General features: G+C 36.0%; 1 protein-coding gene and 1 long non-coding RNA gene across 4 annotated transcripts in view; one reads left to right on the top strand and one right to left on the bottom strand.

Annotated features, from left to right (window-relative positions):
* Positions 1–480: 480 nt before the first annotated feature.
* Positions 481–4,739, top strand: LOC100777420 (uncharacterized). 3 transcript variants are annotated; one of them, XR_001386634.3, is made up of 4 exons: positions 508–1,015; positions 1,230–1,614; positions 2,312–2,395; positions 3,591–4,320. It is a non-coding gene; the product is annotated as an uncharacterized lncRNA (long non-coding RNA). The 3 variants fall into 3 exon arrangements; XR_001386636.3 differs by having other exon boundaries at positions 3,586–4,320; XR_005890117.1 differs by having other exon boundaries at positions 481–1,015; positions 1,230–2,395; positions 3,586–4,739.
* Positions 4,740–14,313: 9,574 nt separating this feature from the next.
* LOC100777761 (probable 2-oxoglutarate-dependent dioxygenase AOP1) overlaps positions 14,314–20,758 on the bottom strand; it is a 13,218-nt gene continuing 6,773 nt past the window's right edge. The window contains exons 4-5 of the mRNA XM_003553777.5: positions 16,081–16,086; positions 14,314–14,325 (exon numbers count right to left, since the gene is read on the bottom strand). The gene's annotated coding sequence lies outside the window, so the exon portion shown is untranslated. The remainder of the gene's footprint in view (positions 14,326–16,080; positions 16,087–20,758) is intronic.

The following is a 20,758-nucleotide window of genomic DNA, read 5'->3' as shown; positions in this document are numbered from 1 at the left end:
AATTATAATAATAATTTTGTGTTCTACTTATTATTTATAAGTATATAGCTGCATGATACACAACATTTTTCTGTCATTTAATTCTCTTAAAACTTATTTAACTCTCCAAAAATTTTATGAACCTTAATTATATAAAAAATATTATCCTCCTAAAATTTATTTATTTTTATTTTATAGGTCCAATATAAATGAGTGATTTATAAATTTAAAAATAAACAATAACTAGCATAAAATATTGAACGTATAAAATAAATATACATAATTAATATTCCATCATTTAGTTTTAAATTTATAAATCACTCATTTCTATCCCATGTCCAACTATTAGAAAAATAATTTTTTACGACATTAATTTTAAGTTGATTAATTAAAAATCATCTTAAAAAGAAAGATAATAACATTTTTGAAAAATAATTATAACAGTTTTACAAAAATTCATCTTAAAAAATATCAATATGATTTTGTGAAATGATTGTTATTGACGATTTTAAACTGTTTTTAGACAGAGACCCTGTAGTCTCTCTCGCGCCTGCTTGTATTCTCACTTCTCGGATGCCCTAATTTATCATGTCAGCGCTTAACACCTGTGGTTACGTCTCTACCCTTTTTTGGGTTCCTCTCATTACCGAAACCGAAACAGAAACCATTTGTGGTGAACCAGTGGATCTCGAAGGTCAAAGATGGCCAGCATCTTCTCGAAGACGAGTTTTAACTTCTCTAGGAATATGTGCTCTTCTTCGATTCCTCGCTGTCACTCCAAAACCCTCTCTTGCCCAGTCTTTGCTTTGTTTATTTTACCCCTTTTTTTGTTTATTAAATAGGAATCTGATTATGCATTTTGTTCCCATCGCCTTTTCGATCCAAGCCTCTGTTCTTCTCACGGTTTTGTCCCTTTTTCTTGGGATTTTTTTGGGGAAACAAAATTCTTAATGCTCTCTTTGCTTCTTAACTTCGTATTGTGTCTTGAGATTTTTTTCCTTTCACAGTTTTGCCCTTTGTCTTCCGTGATGGCCAGGTACTAAACCCTTCTATATTTTCTTTTGAAAAAATGAATAGTTCGAAGATTTTGTATATTTTTCGTTGTTTCTGTTTTGTAGCCTTTGATGAACTTTCAACTTCCAAAACAAGATGATGATTTTGATTATTACGGGAATAGTAGTCAGGATGAGAGCTTCCCAGTAAGGGCATGAATAGTTAATAATCCGTAATTGATTGTTGTGTTTGTGCAGGTGAAGTCTTTTAAGGAAAAGGATGAAGTGGATGCGTGGCTTTTCAGCAACCCTATGCGGTGCCTTGAAGCGCTTCATTTTCGGAGAGAAACGACATCGTTATAAGCTACGATCTTCAGACCAATTCCACCAGTCTTCAGCAGCGAGGGAAGTACGAGGATCCCACGGCTTTGTTTCAGCTCCCTCTTCAGCTTGCTGCCGAGAGGGAAATTGCCAGATACCTTATTGGAGGTGTGAAAATTTTCAAAATTACTCGTTATATTTGCCATAATTGAATTGTATTTGTGTTTCAGAGTTTGGAATTGGTGTTTCTGAGGGAATTCGCGCACCCTTCCATGAATCCTTTCTCTACTGTGGCTTCAAATTTTCGGATCCTCTCACCCAAGTACACACTTTTAGTCCATGACCCTAGGAAATTGTGCCATAGTTTTATGATTAAATTTACTGTTACTGTGTGGTTTTTTTGTTCACTTAGGCAATGAATATGATGGGGCTTTACGACTTTGCTTACTGGTTTTCCTGGCTCATCTGGGAGGCAGTTGTCACGATCCTATCGTCCCTCCTTATAATTTCTTTTGATTGCATTATTATGGGGACCTTTTCTGGTTCTTGTTACCTGCCCAGTAAGGGGTGAGGTAGATTTCTAAGAAAAGAAATAAATTGCCTCGAGCTGGTGTGATTCAAAAAGGAAAAAAAATTATTTATGTATTCTGGAATTTGCTGCTCATTTATTTATTTATTTATTTTTAATTAACATAGGTGGATATTCTGTGCTGGGAATGTGAAAGATGTTTTATAGTCTAGAATGTGCCACATATGACACAGGATACAAATACAATACGACACAACCATAGGAATATATGACATTTTAAAAAGTATAGGACTCGACTTCACTGTAATACAAGATATAATATTAGTATAATATTAACATATAGCACAAATCTAGAACCAAAAGAGCAAATCAATGTTTTAAAAGTGAGCACAAGTCCTTGTACATATAATTTTAAAAATTCTTAAGTTTATTTAATTATTATTGTGTTTTTTGTTTGTTTTGTTGAGTTTGGTGATTGCATCTTTTGTAGTTGTGTTGGCCATCCATTTTAAGCTAATCTTTTGCGGCTGTCTGTAACGCAAGTGCTGCAGCGAAGAAAATTCTTCTGTACAAGGTATGTGAGGTTTTTCAGTAGTAATAGTTCTTATCTGTGAATCTTGTGTTCTCATGTTCTGCTTTCACTGATCAAGCTTTTTACTCAATTATTGAAGCCACGTGATAGAATTTAACATAAATTGAAGTGGGGTCTGTTATAGTACCATATCTGCTTTTCTACACAATGTGACAACAGGAACTTTCACATGTCACAATTGTAGATTAAGCACTCATGCAGTCCACCTTTCCCAAATGATAGCTCCCTAGCTAGTGGCAGCATCTCAACTTAAATTCGGTCATATAGATGTTGATATATATGGCAACTCCATCAAGTGTAAAGTCTTTCAATATAAAATAAAATACTATGTAATTTCTTTTGTTTCACCTTTTTTAGTTACTCAGTGGTTGATATGCTCATCCTTTTCTTTTCACCTAAACTATAAATCTTTAAAAGTTTTCTGCATGGCATCAAAATAATATATATGGAGATTCCAAAAGAGTCAAATAAGTCAGTTCTCTAAAGAGACCTCTTGTCAACAACAGTCGCTTCTAGATTAATGTCAAAGATGGGCTATTGGTTAATAACAAATGGAAAGGAGATAAAAATTACCTAGTTTAAAAGGTTTCATGCGAATTCCATGTTTTCTTTTAGTGACATCCTAATTTAAGCATCTATCTGTTAAGACTAAGACTTAAGAGTTTACAATCTTTTCAGTTATCCATAGTTATTTACCTTTAAATAATAATAAAGAGTTTGCAAATTTAAGCCACCAACTTTACAGACTTTTTTTCCTTTCTTTTTTCTTTCGATAAAGTTGTAATTAGTGCTAACTAATTAATTTTATATATGTCATGTTGAAGTGGGATGCATATATCTACAAGCCAAATGAAATTATTGGGGGAAATGATTTCTAGAAAAAAAGGAAATTTTGAAATAATTAAATTAAAAAAAGGAGCACTTTATCAAAACCCTTCTAGAAAAGGAAAGGATAAGAAAAGAAATAAAAGAATGTGAGCTAGAATGCATTTGTATCAACTAATGAAGTGATTTGGAGGTTCCTAAAGAAGTTCAATTCATAAAGATCGGAATGCCTCATGTATAAATTAAATGATTTTGACAATATCATTTAACAATATCATCCGCGTGACACTTAATGATTTTACCCATTCATGTTTTTGGTTAACTTTCTTTTTAATTTTTTCTTTTAGCCCAGGTGGAAGATCTCTCGAGGATGTATAGACTTTACTATAAAAAACCTAAAGGCTTGGATCCTGTTGCCAATGTATTCAAGCAGGTTGGTTTATTTAGTTTTTGCATTATGCTTTGTGCTCAATTATTAATCTTTTAAAGTATTAGTATATTTTATTTAAAGAAGCAGAAAAGTAAATTCAAAGGTAATCAGTGTTGTTAAAAAGCGGTTATGGCGGCGCCATAGTGATATGGCATCACGGGTTTTTGAAAAAACGCCACCAAATAGCAGTGGCATTGCGGGTTTCATATGGCAGTCGTTGCGGAATGGCGGAATAGCACTTTTTTTAAAAAAATTTGCGCAACACCGGTTGGGCTGACCCGACCCAATCCAACCCTACCTGAATGTCACCTGCAAAAGGAGACTCCAGCCCGACGCACAGCGGCGCGACGACAGCAGCGGCACCACCACGCACGCGAGCACCACGGAAGCGAGCACATGACAAACGGACGGCGACGGCAACGGCAACGGCGGCTGCGGTGGCAACGGCAAAAGTGTGCACATGTTCTGGGTTTTTTTTTCTGTTTGACACCCTCTTTTTATATCTAGTTCTGTTTTTTTTTTTTTTTCTGTTTGACCCGTTTTTAGAACTCTTGAATGAGTTTATTTGGTGTTGGTATTTGGTTATTGTGTGAACTCATAAACTTTTTTAGTTTATTTGAATGCAATCCATTGTTTTTTAATTTTTTATTTATATTTAATTTTTATCTATTGTTTTGTTAATATATATATATATGTGTGTTTTTTTTTTGTCCGCCATGACGTTTGCCATTTTCCGTTACGCCATCCGCTATATTTTTATGACTGATTTTTGACTTTCCGCCATAAACCGTCATCCGCCATTAACAACATTGAAGGTAATGTAATTTGTTTTAGATAAAGAACCATTCTCCTCATAAGGTATACTAACTCATGTTTGCATATATACATGTTTCACTAAGGTCACCAAGTAAGGATTTTTTTTTACTGCTCCCTAACGAGGGTAATGTGCATAAATGATATTGGTGGTACTTGCTTCATTTCATTCTCTAATAGTCATGTCTGGAATTCGGGGTTGGATGTTCACTAATTTGGTACTTCACAATTCAAGAGGAATACTGATCCATTTTATAACATTTTCTTAACATACTTCTTAGTATTAGATGAAATTTATATGAAATTCATGACAAAAAGAAGAGCAAGATTTAAAGGTATTCAATACCACTGTCTCCATTACTTCCAATCCTAGACTCAAGCAAATGCAAAGTGGTGGCCATGATACGAGGAAGATAATCCACTGCATCAAAGTGGGAATCTCCTTGGTTTTGGTTTCACACCTGTTTCCTCATATGGTGCCATCATCATAGTCTTTTTTTTTTTTTTTTTTTATTTCTAGTTCTTTAAGAGATAATGTTTCTAACTTTCTATTAATTATAAATTTCATGTAGTTGTGTTAGAATTGATATAGAAATTTTGTTATTAATCTTATCTACTATTTTATTAGAATTTTCTTTTTTTATTATTTTATTAGAATTTTTTAAAATAAAACATTCTAAGATAATTATTTTAAAACCGTCTTAGAAGGACATTTTTGTAAGACAATTTTTAAATAAAAATTATTTTAGAAGGACATTTTTTTAAGACGATTATTTATGGAATCGTCATCAAAAGTCAAGACTTTCGACGACATTGGCTTTAAAGACGATTTTGAACGGTTGTTGTTCAGTCTTTTTGTAGTAGCATCTAGTATGAAGGAATGTATTTTGTAAGTTGGGGGTAGATCAGTGCAAGTTTTTGTGTAAATAAATTATTTTTAATTTCTTAAAAATAGTTTTAAATGACCGTATAAAATAACTTAAACATTTTATTATATATAAAAATAATTAAATTTTGTTACTTGATAATTTGAAAATAATGAAACAAATTTTTATTGAATCAAGTAATTCTTAACATTTAAAAAAAAACATTTAGAAATTTATAGAATAAATGAATTGTTTTTCGATTAAAAATAAAAGCAAAAGCTAATGTATGAGGGTACAAAGTCCCAACCGAATCAATCTGTACAAGAATTTTACACAGGAGGACTATTAAAAAAGACCAACCCTTGCAAAGAGTGGTGTGCCTTCGAAGCTAGGCAATCAACAACATTGTTAGCCTCATGCAAAACATGGCTAATCTTCACATTCCAAGAACGCCGCATTAAAGCTTTACCATATAGTTAAGAAGACCCGAGTAGGAATGAGTTGAATGAATCCCATGAAGCATGAAATTAGCCGCAACCATTGAATCAGTCTCAATCCAAAGCTCCTTTAAATTAAGCTCCCACGCATGCTCCAAAGCAGTAATGAGCCCCCAAATCTCTACTATCATAAGAGAACAACAACCCAATTTCCTGGTAAACTCGTTTATCCAATGGCCATTACCATCACGCATCACTCCACCACAGCTAGCCTTCTCGCCAACATCTATAACAGAAGCATCAACATTGTACTTAAAATAGCCCACTGAGGCAACCAAACAAAAAGCCTATCCGCAGAACAAGGTTGCCCATGCACAAGGATTTCCATGGCTTGATTAGCTTCCAAGCTAGTAAAGATGGCTCTATTAATGACATCATGGGTACTCCAAAAAGCATCATTAAAAATAAGCTCATTTTTAGCCTGCCAAATCCTCTAGATAGAGATAGTATTACCAAAAAGCGTTTTCCAAACACCAGAACCCTTAGTAATATTCATCCTTACTCGATTAAACAGATTAGAGAAAAAAAGGTTACCAAATCCACATGATTGGAATTACTCAAACCACCCAAACATCCTGCACCACCGAGCAATCCCTCAAGATGATGGGAGTTTCAGCCATAAATCCACTAAGGGACATATATTGTGATTAGACAAGGGGAGTTGCTACGTGCACCCAGCATTATTGATGGGGCACTCAGCAAACAGTGAAGTGGCGAAACTGCCCTTCAGCAATTCTTCTTCCGGAAACTTTCCGGAAAAATTCTTTCCGGAACTTTTCCGGAAGAACCTTCTTCCGGAAGAAGAATTTGTGTCTTCTGGAAGTACTCACAGACAACTTCCGGAAGAACGTCATCCGGAATGTTTCCGGAAGAAGCTTCTTCCGGAAGTTAGTTTTTTTTTAAAAAAAATATTTTATTTTGTAATAATTTACTTTTAATTGCATAAACTAATTTATAAAATAATTAATACTATTATACATAAATAATTAAATAATTAATGAACGTAATTATGACTAATATTTATAATTTGTTTTTTACGCGCATGTCAAATATTAATTTAAACCATAAAAATTAATTAATTCGTAAATTTTATTAAAAATATAAATTATTTACTATGATAACATTTAATTTCTATTACAAAAGTTAATATATACTAAAAAAATGATTATTATTTTATAACAAAATGAAGAAAAAAGAATTTTCATTTTATAATAATAAGTAAAAATAAAATAATATTTAATGCATATGTAATGACGATTTTGCCCTTGTGTAAATTTCTTTAAATTAACGTGTTGAGGCTGTGTTTTACTGCGCTTTCTTTGTTTCTTCTTCCGTTTGCTTTGTTTCTTCTTCCGTTTGCTTTGTTTCTTTTTCCGTTTGCTTTGTTTGTTTCTTCCGTTTGCTGTTGTTTCGGTGGTGGTCCCTTTTGCAGTCTGTTGGTGGTCCCGTGAAGTGAAGTATTTGAAGATTTGGTGGTCCCGTGTTCCGTATTTGAAGTTTTATTAGTGGCTGTTGTTCCTATTTCGTCGGAGGTACGCATTTATTTCGTTTTCCGGTTAGTTTTTAGAGAAGAAAAACAGTAAAAAGTGTATCCGGAAGAAATTTTAGGCACAGAAGGAGGAAGGTCCGGAATGACCACTTCCGGAAGAAGGTCTTCCGGAATGTTAAATTATTAGCACTTTTTTTTAATTTCTATTTTATAATTTATATATATATATATATATATATATATATATATATTTCTGTTTTATATATGTTGTGGATTATTGATTTAATTAGGTAACTTAAATGTATAATGGTACAAAAATGTTTTATTAGTTGTTTATTATAGTGATAAGTTTAGTTTAATTAAATAATGTAGTTATAAATTTAGAATATATTTGTATTAGTGGTTATATGATAATTTTAATATAGTCGTGTATGATGCATATGTGCTATTAATATGTTTGTTATTTAAGGTGTAGTAAATTTTTGGATGTGGTTATATGATAATTTGAATGTACTTGTGTATGATGCATATGTCCTTAAGATGGACGAAGATCAATGGAGGTATGACTTTGCGATGTCACAAGAAGTTCATATGGATTATGATTATGATAATCAAGAAGAATGTGGAGTGAATGAATCACATGTCGATTGTTCAAATGCTTTTAATACATCTCAGGTAATCATAGATAATTTGAGTCATTGGTTGAATTGATGGTTTGTATGAAAATTAATATGTTAGGGTTGCGTTGTAGGTATTCGCTACTCGAGATGATGTTTTGCAATGGGCTCGAACAGTTGCCCATGAAAATGGATTTGTTGCAGTGATTATGAGATCTGACACAAAGACCGGTAGCAGAGGAAGAAGTTCATTTGTGTTAATTGGGTGTGAAAGGAGTGGTACGTATAAGTGTAGAAATAAAGAATTCGTTAGAAAAGACACCGGGAGTAGGAAATGTGGTTGTCCCTTCAGGCTTCGTGGGAAACCAGTGCGTGGAGGGGAAGGTTGGATGGTGAAGTTGATCTGTGGGATTCATAATCATGAATTGGCGAAGTCCTTAGTTGGACATCTATACGCCGGGCGATTGACTAAGGAAGAAAAGAAAATTATTGCTGATATGACAAAGTCGATGGTGAAACCGAAAAACATCTTGCTAACGTTGAAGGAACACAATGCCGACAGTTACACCACGATAAAGCAAATTTACAATGCAAGAAGTGCATATCGTTCTTCAATAAGAGGAGCTGATACCGAAATGCAGCATCTGATGAAGCTTCTCGAACGTGATCAATACATTCATTGGCATAGATTGAAGGATGAAGTTGTGGTGCGTGATATGTTTTGGTGTCACCCAGATGCAGTAAAGTTATGCAATGCATGTCATCTGGTGTTTTTTATAGACAGTACCTACAAAACAAACAGGTACAGACTCCCACTACTTGACTTTGTTGGAGTGACACCAACGGCGATGACATTCTCTGCTGGGTTTGCATATCTGGAGGCTGAGCGTGTTAATAATATTGTATGGGCTTTGGAACGATTTCGAGGCCTTTTTTTAAGACACGATCGCCTCCCTCTTGTTATTGTCACTGACAGAGACCTAGCACTGATGAATGCAGTGAAAACTGTGTTTCCCGAGTCTACTAATTTGTTGTGCAGGTTTCATATCGATAAGAATGTGAAGGCGAAGTGCAAATCTTTAATCGGGGAAAAAAATGCGTGGGACTATGTAATGGATAGCTGGGGTACTTTGGTTGATTGTCCGTCCGAATACGAGTTCCATGAGTCACATCAGAAGTTTCAAGTTGCTTGTTCGCCTTGGCCGATGTTCGTTGACTATGTTAACGACACATGGATTATCCCCCACAAGGAAAAATTTATTACAGCATGGACGAATAAGGTCATGCACCTAGGCAACACAACAACAAACAGGTATTAACAACTGATTTTATTTTTTAGTAACGATTAATATTAAATGGTATTTAATTGTTGTATATTTTCATGTTTGTTGTGTATTTTAAATGTAGGGTTGAATCAGCTCATTGGGCTCTCAAAAGAGTACTACAAAATAGCGTTGGAGACCTATGTAGTGTTAGGGATGCCATGAACAACATGATCACGCTGCAACACGTCGAAATTAAAGCATCCTTTGAAACCAGTACGCATGTGGTTGGCCATGTATATAAAAAAACCTTATACAAGAGGCTTCTTAGGATGGTTTCGAGGGATGCTTTAAATCAGATTGCTTCTGAGATTGACCGTCTACGTTATCTCGGCAACAATCTCTCTTCTTGTGGTTGTGTGATGAGAAGCACGCACGGGCTTCCTTGTGCATGTGAGCTTTCTAGGTATACTGCTAGCAGCATCCCATTGGAGTCAGTCCATCTTTTTTGGAGGAGACTTTGCTTTTCAGACCAAGGGTTATGTGAGACGGAAGTCACCATCAAGGAAGAAATAGAGGTCATATCTAAAAGGTTTGATGAACTTGATGTGGCTGGCAAAGTAACTCTGAAGAGTAAACTTCGAGAAATCGCATACCCTGATCATAACTCTATGTGCCCTCCTCCGTCAAAGGTGAACACTAAAGGTGCACCGAAGAAACCGATGAAAAGAAGTCAAACATCCACAAAGCGTGATCCGTCTTACTGGGAGTATGTTGATGCTTTTCATTCTGTTCAAAGCAGCAACTCTCCAGTGAAACGAAGTGCATCATGTTCTCAACCGCGTCAGCCAACAAGGATCATCTCGATGTTGGATCAATTTGCGTCATTCTTTCAAGGTTTCATTCGTGACGTTGTGGATGTGAAAGCGGACGGTAACTGTGGATATCGGTCCATTGGCGCTTTATTAGGTATGGGGGAAGATTCGTGGCCGTTAGTGCGTAATGAATTGCTTAAAGAACTTGGCAGGTGGTCGCATGAGTACATGAACCTCTTCGGTGGCACAGAGAGATTTGAACAATTCAAGTTGTCCCTACTTGTTGATGGCTTTTCAAAGGTATGTTTTTAGGTTAATTTTTTTTTAATAACAATGTTTAAATTACTTACATGTGTATGTTTGGTTCATTCAGGTTAGTGTGGACAAGTGGATGGATATAACAGACATGGGATATGTGATTGCTTCACGATATAACGTAATCCTTGTATCGTTGTCCCAACAACAAAGCATGACATTTTTCCCTCTTAGAAGTCAACCACCACCTGACTCTTCTGGCCACTGCATCATATGTGTCGGTCACGTGTTTGGAAATCATTTTGTTCAGGTACATTGAATATAGTTAGTGTAACAATTATGCAATGACTTCGCTGGTTCGTTTGGCACGGTCAGCGCATGATATAATGTTTGTTCATGTACAACAGGTTTATTTGAAAGACCATTGTCCGTTGCCGCCCCCAGCGCTGTTGTGGTCAAGCAATTGTTATTCTCAGGCAAAGCAATGGGCAATTCCATATATTAGTAGAATGCAGCAATACACAAGCTTGATGTCATTCAAAACACACTATGTAGACCTAAATGAAGACTAAACATTGTTTATTTAATTGTATTCATTATGCGATATAATTTGTTGTAACCCGTTACTAACCAATTAATATTATCAACTACTCGTTTGGTTAAGCAAGGAAATTGTTGGTCCAACAAAAATCATTTACGCGTGCAGCATACATCATTGTCATAATTGACAACACATAATGACATGCATGCGTATTACAGTTTGAGCGTGACAACACATTGGCTGACTTCAGTACACATTTTGAAACTAGCAGTCGCTCGACAACACATTGGTTGACTTGACTACACATTAGCGACAACACATTGGCTGACTTGACTACACATTTACGCGTGTCTATTTTTTTGTAAACAAAGTTAAACAAAGGCTCGGTCACAACCATCTATATATATGGCAGACTAGGCTACTAAATCACACAATATCTTGCTTTCAAATAATCTCCCAACTGATACACAAACTATGGCATTTCTAGGAGAAACTAGCAGTCAAACGATTGTCAACTCAAGGTTGGCTTTCATTTATCCAAATGGATCGATTATTCACAATGATACTGGGGTTTACTTCCAAACTTCAACTCCGGTGCCCATTCGAGTACCAAATAGGTGTGATTTTGCAAGCCTAAAAACCAGAATACACAATACCCTTCAGCTATCCGACAAACAATTTTTGGATGAAATTCACTACCGAAAGCCATTCACCGATACAGGTAACCAAATTCGCTTTGAGTGTATCAAATTGATAAATGATGACGATGTCAACACAATGTTAATGTGTAATGATCAATTTTCTTGTGTTGGTCCGATTGAGTTATTATGCACCGTTGGAAGAACACCAGATGGAATAATAAACTTACTTGAACGCACTATGCCTCGTATTCATGACGCGATCCTGTATTACAACGGGAAATGGAACATGCCACCGCAGAACAAATTTGTTGGATGCGCGTTCACAGGAAAAAATCGTAAGAAATTTCAAATTCCTTCAACATGTACCATCGATGAACTGAAGAATTTAATCAAGCAAGTTGCACCTAAAGGGATTCCCCCTCTTGGAATTCACGAATCACAAACGGTAAGACGATTGTTTTTCCGCCAACCAGCTCGGTTTGAGTATTCAGATACGGTTATAAAATATGAAATAAATGAGCTGATCACCAACGAAGAACTGCTGAAGGTGTTAGTACAATCTAACTACTGGAAAAAATATGGACCAATAGAAATTTTAGCTGTCTTTACTAAATATGTTGAAGACGAGGTCAGTGGGACGTCGCTAAACAACTAAATGTGATGTTTAATTTTTTGTTTTTTCGTTGATGTAACCTTTATCTGTTTACGGCGTGTTTAATTCCCATAATAAAGTTGAATGTGTTGTTTCAGTGGTCCAAAAAATAAATTGTTAAAAGGGTTCATTTCCTATTTTTTTGGATTTTGAGGCTTTGTTTTGACGTGTTAGTTGACGGAACCGGGGAACGGGACTATTTTTTTTGGATTCTTTGACGTCCAAACATGAGAAATGACCGCCCTCCATTGTCTCAGGGTACAGGCACACCCACGCAAAAAAATCCCAAATATGGGTACTTGAACATGGAAAAAGGGTTCATTTAAGTAATTCTTACAAACAAAACTCATGATTTTAAAAACTTATGTTTTTTATGTAATTCTTACAAACATGGAAAAAGGGTTCATTTATGTAATTCTTACAAACATGGGTACTTGAACATGGAAAAAAGGTTCACTTATGAATTATTAATCATTTTAAAAACTTTTATTTTTTATGTAATTCTTACAAACAAAACTCATGATTCTAGGTTCCCTTTTTTTTAAAAATAAATTTAAAACAATCGTAAACTTCGCTTAAGGACCACAAACAATCGGAATAACAAACTATATTATAAAATAATAAACTGTGCAAAACACGTCAACTATATTAAACAAAAACTGTAATAATTACAAATATTCATGTCAACTACAACACAACAAAATAAATACAATGATCAATGGTCCGTGCGGCGTCTCTGACGAGCCCTGACCGTCCCATCAGCACTGGGTCTCCCTCTCGCGATCGTCAGGCAGTCCTGCATAATGTCATATAACTCTGTGCCTGCAGTGACTATCCTAAGGTTGAGCACACGCTCCAACCTCTGTGCAATCGCCTCATATCCCTCGTAATCATCCTGTCAAAGTCAGTAAAAACATTTATTATGAAATTCAAAATAAACAACAACTCATAAAACATTAAACTCAAATGCCACTGGAACCTGGGGGCTGGGCGGCTGTATGTAGTCCTCAGGGTCTGCAGCTGGTGCATCCCTCTGCTGGTCAGCTGCCTGGGTCGGTGTCATGAAAGGGTGAGATATGCGGAAAAATCACTCAATGTAATCCGCAGATACCTGCCCAGGCACTAGACAAGGCTGACCCGCAGGTAGTAAGTGATCCGCAAACTCCATCCACCTGTCATCTATCTGATCGTGTGACAATCGTGCACTAACAGGCGGCGGAGGGATGCTCTGGATGTAACCGAACTGGCGTACCACCCTCTCCGGTCGAACTGTGACGATCATAGGACCCCATCTTAGCTGACCCTGGAACGATGAAATCTCCTGAAACGCCCTAACACCCCGATGCTCCGTGTACGGCAACCAGGACACATCTGTGACGGTCAAACCATCACAACGTGCCCTGTAGGGTGCTCCTGTGATGCCCTTCATGTGCGCCTTCGACGTCAACCACCGGGAAGCACGTGGGGACGTCTCCTGGTATGTATCGTCAGTCACGCACTGATGCACACTAGGGAAGTGCTCATAGATCCAGCACTACACAATACTTGAGGTTAACATAACATAAAAACATGTTTAAATCATAATCGAACCTAACATATTAATAAACACAAAATTTACCTGAAGTAGCGTCAAGTACCCCGCAAGCTGTCGGGTGGTGGTCCTACAAGCCTCATCTAACTGGTCATACATATGAACCAGCGCGGCAACCCCCCAAGCGTAACCACCACTATGAGCGAGGTCCCGGAAAGCGTCAAGGTGGACCACATGCACGTATGTTGCACTCTTATTAGCAAAAAGAGTGCAACCGACAAGGTGCAGCAGATAAGCGCGAGCTGCGACAATCCACCGCTGGGCCTGACATTTGGTCTCATAAATATCACGAACCCATCCTAATCGTACATATGCTCCACGTGTGAGTGTTGTCTCGGCTCTGGCCTCCTCCGCAGACACTTCCAGCAACTCCGTAAGCAAGAATCTGGCCTCCTCCGTAGAAAGAGCGTGGAAACTGTGCAAGGCGCCAGTGATGGGCAAATGTAGAATGGACGACACATCATCCAATGTGATCGTCAGCTCTCTTATAGGAAGATGGAAGGTGTTAGTCTCACTGTGCCACCTCTCCACAAATGCGGATATAAGTCCAGGATCGCCAGTAATAACTGAACAATCTATCAGTGGACTTAATCCTGTGGCAGCCACCAGGCCTTCAATCTCAGGCACTGGCCTCCCAATCAGTGTCACCTTCCTCCCATGTGACACTAACTTCAAATCAGGACGTTCCTGATTTGAAGTACAAATTATACAATTATTAAAAAAAATTGATCATAAACAAATAAATAAACAATGACAAATAATTAACAAATTAAAATACCTGTCCACTCCACACGGCATGTGCAACATGCTCGGCAAATGATGTGAGCACTGACGGTTCACGTGGACCACCAGGGAATCCCTCTGCAGCATCATCACCATCTGACCCCTCACCACTATCAGCACCCTGTGCGTCCGCACGCATCTCAGGTGCCTCCGTAGGCTGCTCAGGGACATCATCAGTCATGTCAGCGACGTCCTCAGCCATATCACGTCCCTCCGTAGTCATTTGATGAACGCGTAGCCTACGGGCTGAGGCAGTAGGCCTACGCCTCTCGGGAACATCGCCAGCATCCTCGTCAGCAGCTTTATCTCTGCCTACAACTCTACCTATGGCACGACTTAAACCTCGTGTTCTGGCCATGATCTGTAAATCATGTCGAACACGTATTTTTTTCGATCAAAATATACACAATTTTCTTTATAAAAAATCAACTTTATTTATAAACAAATAAGACTAACTTAAATCAAATTATTTTCACACATACACGACCTAATTTTAAAAAAAAAATTAAACAACTTCATTTATATAAAAAAAACAACTAATGTAAAAAAAATTTATTAATAAACATGCACAACTTAATTTTTTTTAAAAAAATTAAACAACTTCATTTATAAAAAAAAACACAACTAATATAAAAATAATTCATTACTAAACATCCACAACTTAATTTTAAAAAAAAATTAAACAACTTCATTTATAAAAAAAAACACAACTAATGTAAAAAAAATTAATTAGTAAACATCCAACTCTTAATTTAAAAAAAAAAATAAGAAACTTCATTTCTAAAAAGAAACACAACTAAATTACTTAGTAAACATCCACAAGTTAATTTTTTTTTAAAAAAATAAACAACTTCATTTATAAAAACAAAACACAACTAATATAAAAATAATTCATTACTAAACATCCACAACTTAATTTTAAAAAAAAATTAAACAACTAATGTAAAAAAAATTATTTAGTAAACATCCACAATTTTTTTAGTAAATAAAATACTTCATTTATAATAAAATAAACTAATTAATTATAAAAAATTAGTATTTTTATAAAACTTCCAAAACACACAACTTTAATTATAAAAATAGACAACTTCATTTTTAAAGAAAAAACACTAATTTTAAAAAATAAACAATAAACAAAAACAAACACAACTACTTTAATAAAAAAAAATTAATTTACAAATTAATATTTAGTAAAAATACACAATTTAAATTATAAAAAAAAATATGACATCAAAAACTCAAACTTCATTTTTCATAAAATCTAAAAAACAAAATAACCAAAATAAATAAAATAATTCATTTAAAAAAAAACAAAACAATTTCTGTTTAAAAAAATTTTAAAAAAAAAACACAAAAAAAAAAAACAAAAAAACCACTTCCGGAAGAAGTGGTTCTTCCGGAAACATTCCGGAAGAAGGGGTTCTTCCGGAAAGGTCTTCCGAAAATTTGAAAGTTCTTCCGGAAGAGCGCGTCTTCCGGAATTCTTCCGGATGAACCACTTCTTCCGGAAAGTTCCTGGAAGAGGTTTTCCGGGAGTCTTCCGGAAGAAGTGTTCTTCCGGAAGACGTTTGGTTACTTCCGGAAGAACACTTCTTCCGGAAACTTTCCGGAAAATGTTCTTCCGGAACTTCCGGAAGAACCCCTTACGGGTCTTCCGGAAGACTTCTCCGTCAGCCTTTTCCGCCATTTTTTCCGGCGTACTCTCGTCTTCTCCCCTCTCGTCTTCTACCCTAAGGTTACTATCCTAAGGTTCCATTGCTATGCTAAGGTTCCATTGCTATGCTAACAGTGATGCACATTACAAGCTAAAGGTAAGGGGAAGGGGAACTAACATGTTCGCGGAGAAGAAGAAGAAAGCCTTGGCGCGCCTCGCGGAGAAGAAGCTTCACGGAGAAGAGAAGAAGAAGCAGGTTCCGAGAGAAGAAGAAGCTGTTCCGGGAGAGAAGAAGAAGCTGTGTTCCGGGAGAGAAGAAGAAGCTGTTCGAAAAAAAGTCTTCCGGAAATTACATTCGCGCTTTTTATAATTTTATTTTAAAGGGCAAAATGGTAGTTTCAATAAATTGCTGGGTGCACCAGCAATATTGCTGGGTGCACCTAGCAACTCCCTTAGACAAGCCACACTCCTGACTTATGAGATTTGTCATAAGCCCATCTTGAAGCACCAGCCAAATAACACTAGACTCGATGAGGCCCCTTCCAATCCCAAACAAAATTATGACTATGATTGTTTATTTGCACCAAATAGTTGAGGGCGTCATAAGCCGATTTAACCAACAAGCACCCATCAGGTGTCAACCCCCAAATAGGCCTATCAAAACCTCTCAACAAGTTAGGAACATGATAGCCAAGAATTTCAAATAAAGCAAAGGGAGGAAGGAATCTAGAAATCCTATCAGTATCCCAAGCTCCTTGCTTATTAATATAGTCTACCACCTTCTTAGTAATCTTCATTTTCAAATAAGTTTTTAACAATAAATATGCAATTAAGTCATTTAAATAGTAATCTTTTTTTTATGTATAAAATTGTTAGGCTTGTACAAGAACAAGTGTACCCTATGCAATATGTAACACCCTAAGAGTATTATAGTAATTATGCTTATGATTCTGGAATATGAAAATTAAAAACATTTATACAACAATTTCATGCAAAAGCTAACATAAATATTATCACTTGATTCCATATATAATATAAATATAACTTATTTCTCATAACATTCACATCATACAACATATAAGAAAATACAAAGAAATATAAAATAACTAAGTTAAAACTTCCATGATTAGGTTTCATGCTCCAACACCAAGCACCATCATCGGTTTCTTGAAAAAGATGGAACTTAAAGGGGTGAGACATAATGTTTAAGTAAGTGTTCCAGGGACGCTAAGGTTGGGTTAGACTCCTCTACCAAACAACCTAATAATTTGTCTTTCATGGCTTTACTTTTACTAGGTCTTTATCATACCTAATCATTTCTAAGGTTGGGTCTACATCCATCATGGCATCCACTATTAAAACTATCAATAAAATCATTCATGCATTACATAAGTACAACACAAACCACACATGACATCCACTTCATAAACAACACAAGTTAGATGATTCACAAAAATGTACATACGCAATGTGATGTTGCATACTCTTTTCTCATAAGCATGTGGTACTAGAAAACATTTGCAAAAGAAGCTTGGGAGGACATGTAGTAACAAACCTACACGATTCTATTAATACATTCTCACGAGATCAAATTGTCGGTAGTGCGTCAGGGTTACTCAGTCTTACAAGGATACTCCAACCCATGGATCAACATAAGCTACACAAAGATTCCAAATTGGATACCCTAAGGATAAAGTCATACTCTAACTCATTCATGCCTTCCCCAATTAAGCTCCACCACATCCTCCGACTTAAAAACAATGCACTTTTAAGATGAATGTCTCAAACATTTAAGCACTAGTGGTTCTATAGAACTCACATCACTAGTGACCCCATTCTCGTCTTGCATAGGCTAGGTAACTCACTTTCAAAATACCATAGGGGCCCATTCTGGTTCTGACCAACAAGGATATTTAGTGAAGTGTCATGGTTATATGGATTATATTATGTTTTGAATGATTTAAGCTATGAAAAGGAAATAATTTGCATTATGAATTAATTTTATGTATAAACAGGTACTATTTAAAAATTATTTGTGTTTAATATATCCAAATAAAGGTAATTTTGTAAATATTTTTTTTTATAAAAAATTGATAATAACAATGGGCTAAGTTTTCTGTATTACTATAGGTTTCTTACAATAGGTTTTATCCACTATAGTACAAATGGCTTAGCCCATTGTATTACCCTCAAGTTACAGTGGGTTAAGCCCACTGTATTACCAAATGCTTATCGAGACTATAAATGAAAATTACCGACAACAAATTTACAAAAGGACATTGAGCCATCAGTTTATAATAGGTTTTCGCTACTACAATGGGCTAAGCCCACTGTAATAACAACATTCTTGTAGTGAGAAAGGAACTTTACTTGGTACCGCCCCAACAGTAAAACAAAAGTAAAATTGATAGGATTCTTATATCACGAGAATGGTTGGAGTGTTGACAAGGTTGCTCACAATATATCCTTGATAGAGATATCTTGGACCATTTCCCGATTGTGGTAAAAAGTAACCTTTTTTATTGGGGACCAAAACCTTTTAAGGTCCTCAATGGTTGGTTTCGAGATAAAAAAATTCTATGAGGTGGTACGAGAAGTTTGGAAGAACCAAAATATGGAGGGTTAGGGCTTTTGTGTTTAAAGGAGAAACTAAAAGGAGTTAAAGTGGTCTTGGAGAGGTGGAATTTGAAGGTGTTTGGTCATTTGCAAAGGAGGAAACATCAAATAGTCAAATAGATGAATGGGTTGGACATCTTGGATAAGCAAGGAACTTTAGATGATGAAAGCTTCAAGAGAAGGCTTCAACTTCAAGAAGATTTTGGAATGTGGCAAATTCAAAGAGTCATTGTTACTCCAAAAGTCTAGGTCAAGGTGAATTAAGGAGAGAGATTGCAACACAAAACTTTTTCATTCAATCAATGAGTTCCATAGGCATGGAGTCCTTCCAAGAGGTACTAACTTATCTTTTTTAGATTTAATTGCCAAGTGTGATAATACACAAAGTTTAGATCATTTTAGACCTATTTCTTTGGTTGGATGTTTGTATAAAGTTTTGGCAAAGATTTTAGCTAATAGAATGAAAAATGTACTTGATAAGGTGATTGATCCTAGCTAAAGTGCTTTCCTAGAGGGGAGAGAAGTTCTACATAATTTGGTGGTGGCCAATGAGGTTGAGGATGAAGTAAAAAGGGGAAAAAAGTCATGTTTGTTGCTCAAGGTTGATTTTGAGAAGGCCTTCAACTTGATGTCTTGGAATTTTCTTCTCTATATGTTGCAGAGGTTGGGATTTATGAGAGGTGGATTAAATGGAACCCCTCCCAAGAATTCAAATGTCACAAGGGACTATGCCTAGGTGATCCCTTAACACCCTTTCTTTTGTTAGTGGTGGTCAATGGTTTGAGTAGGTTGATGAGGAATGCTTTGGAGAAGAATTTGTTTGATGGATACAAAGTGGGAGAAAAGGATTGTGTTATTAGTTTGCTACAATATGCCGATGACACTATCTTTATAGGGGAAGTCAGTGTGAAGAATGTCTTTACCATAAAATTATATTGAGAATGTTTGAGCTTGCTTTGGGGTTGAAGTTAATTTCTTTAAGAGTTGTTTTGGAGCCTTTGGTGTGGAAGTGGTTTGAGGAGAGATATGCGGATATGTTGAGTTGTAGAATTCTTTCATTACCTTTTACATACCTTGGGCTTCCTATTGGTGCAAACCCAAGGAGGTTGGAGATGTGGTCACCCGTTATCAATAAATTCTCTAAGAAATTGTTCATTTGGAAACACAAACATATTTCTTTGGGTGGAGGATTCGTTTGATAAATTCCATTTTTTCATCCTTACCTTTTTTATTTTTATTTTTTCAAAATGCCAAAGTAGGTGTGGAAAATATTAGTGGGGATCCAAAGAAAGTTTCTATGGGGAGGGAGTGAAGAGAACAAAAAAATAACTTGGGTAAGTTGAGAGGAGATTTGTAAAAATAAAAAGGAGGGTGGTCTGGGGGGTAAAGAACTTGAAATTTTTTAATGATTCATTGTTGGGGGAATGAAGATGGTCTCTTTTCCATCTAATAAGGTGTTTGTGGAGTGATGTGCTAAAATCTAAGTATAAGTGATGGTAAGGCCTATTGGGGGAGGATGACTATGCATGAGGATCCTTGTGGGGGAAGAACTTGAAGAAAATTTATGGAGGAAGTAGTGATAGATTGTTTCATGTGGGGATATAGTGGAATGTGGGAAAAGGAGATAAAATAACATTTTGAATAGATGAATGAGTGAGCATAGGAGTTTGGCATCTTTGTTTCAGAGATTGTACCTTATCTCGGAACAAAAAATGGAAACTTTGGGTAGTATGGGGGTGTGCAGGGATGGAGTGTGGAGTTGGGAGTTTAATTAGAGAAGGTATACTTTTGAATGGGACATAACTTAATTCTCCAATTAAAAACTGTTCTGAACTCTATATAGGTTCACAAAGAGAATTCAGACTCATGGTATTGGAAGGGCAGCTCATTGAGAAAGTACTCAACAAATTATGCATACTCGTTGTTGTGGTGGCAATGAAGTGGGCCAAGATGAAGTTTTCTCCTTTATTTGGAATCTAAAATGTCCTAATAAAATAA

This window comes from Glycine max, chromosome 19 (genome assembly GCF_000004515.6).
Source record: "Glycine max cultivar Williams 82 chromosome 19, Glycine_max_v4.0, whole genome shotgun sequence".
In the NCBI taxonomy this organism is placed as follows: domain Eukaryota; kingdom Viridiplantae; phylum Streptophyta; class Magnoliopsida; order Fabales; family Fabaceae; genus Glycine; species Glycine max.
The sequence above is the reverse complement of the archived record's forward strand: the minus strand, read 5'-3'. Positions and strand labels throughout refer to the sequence as shown.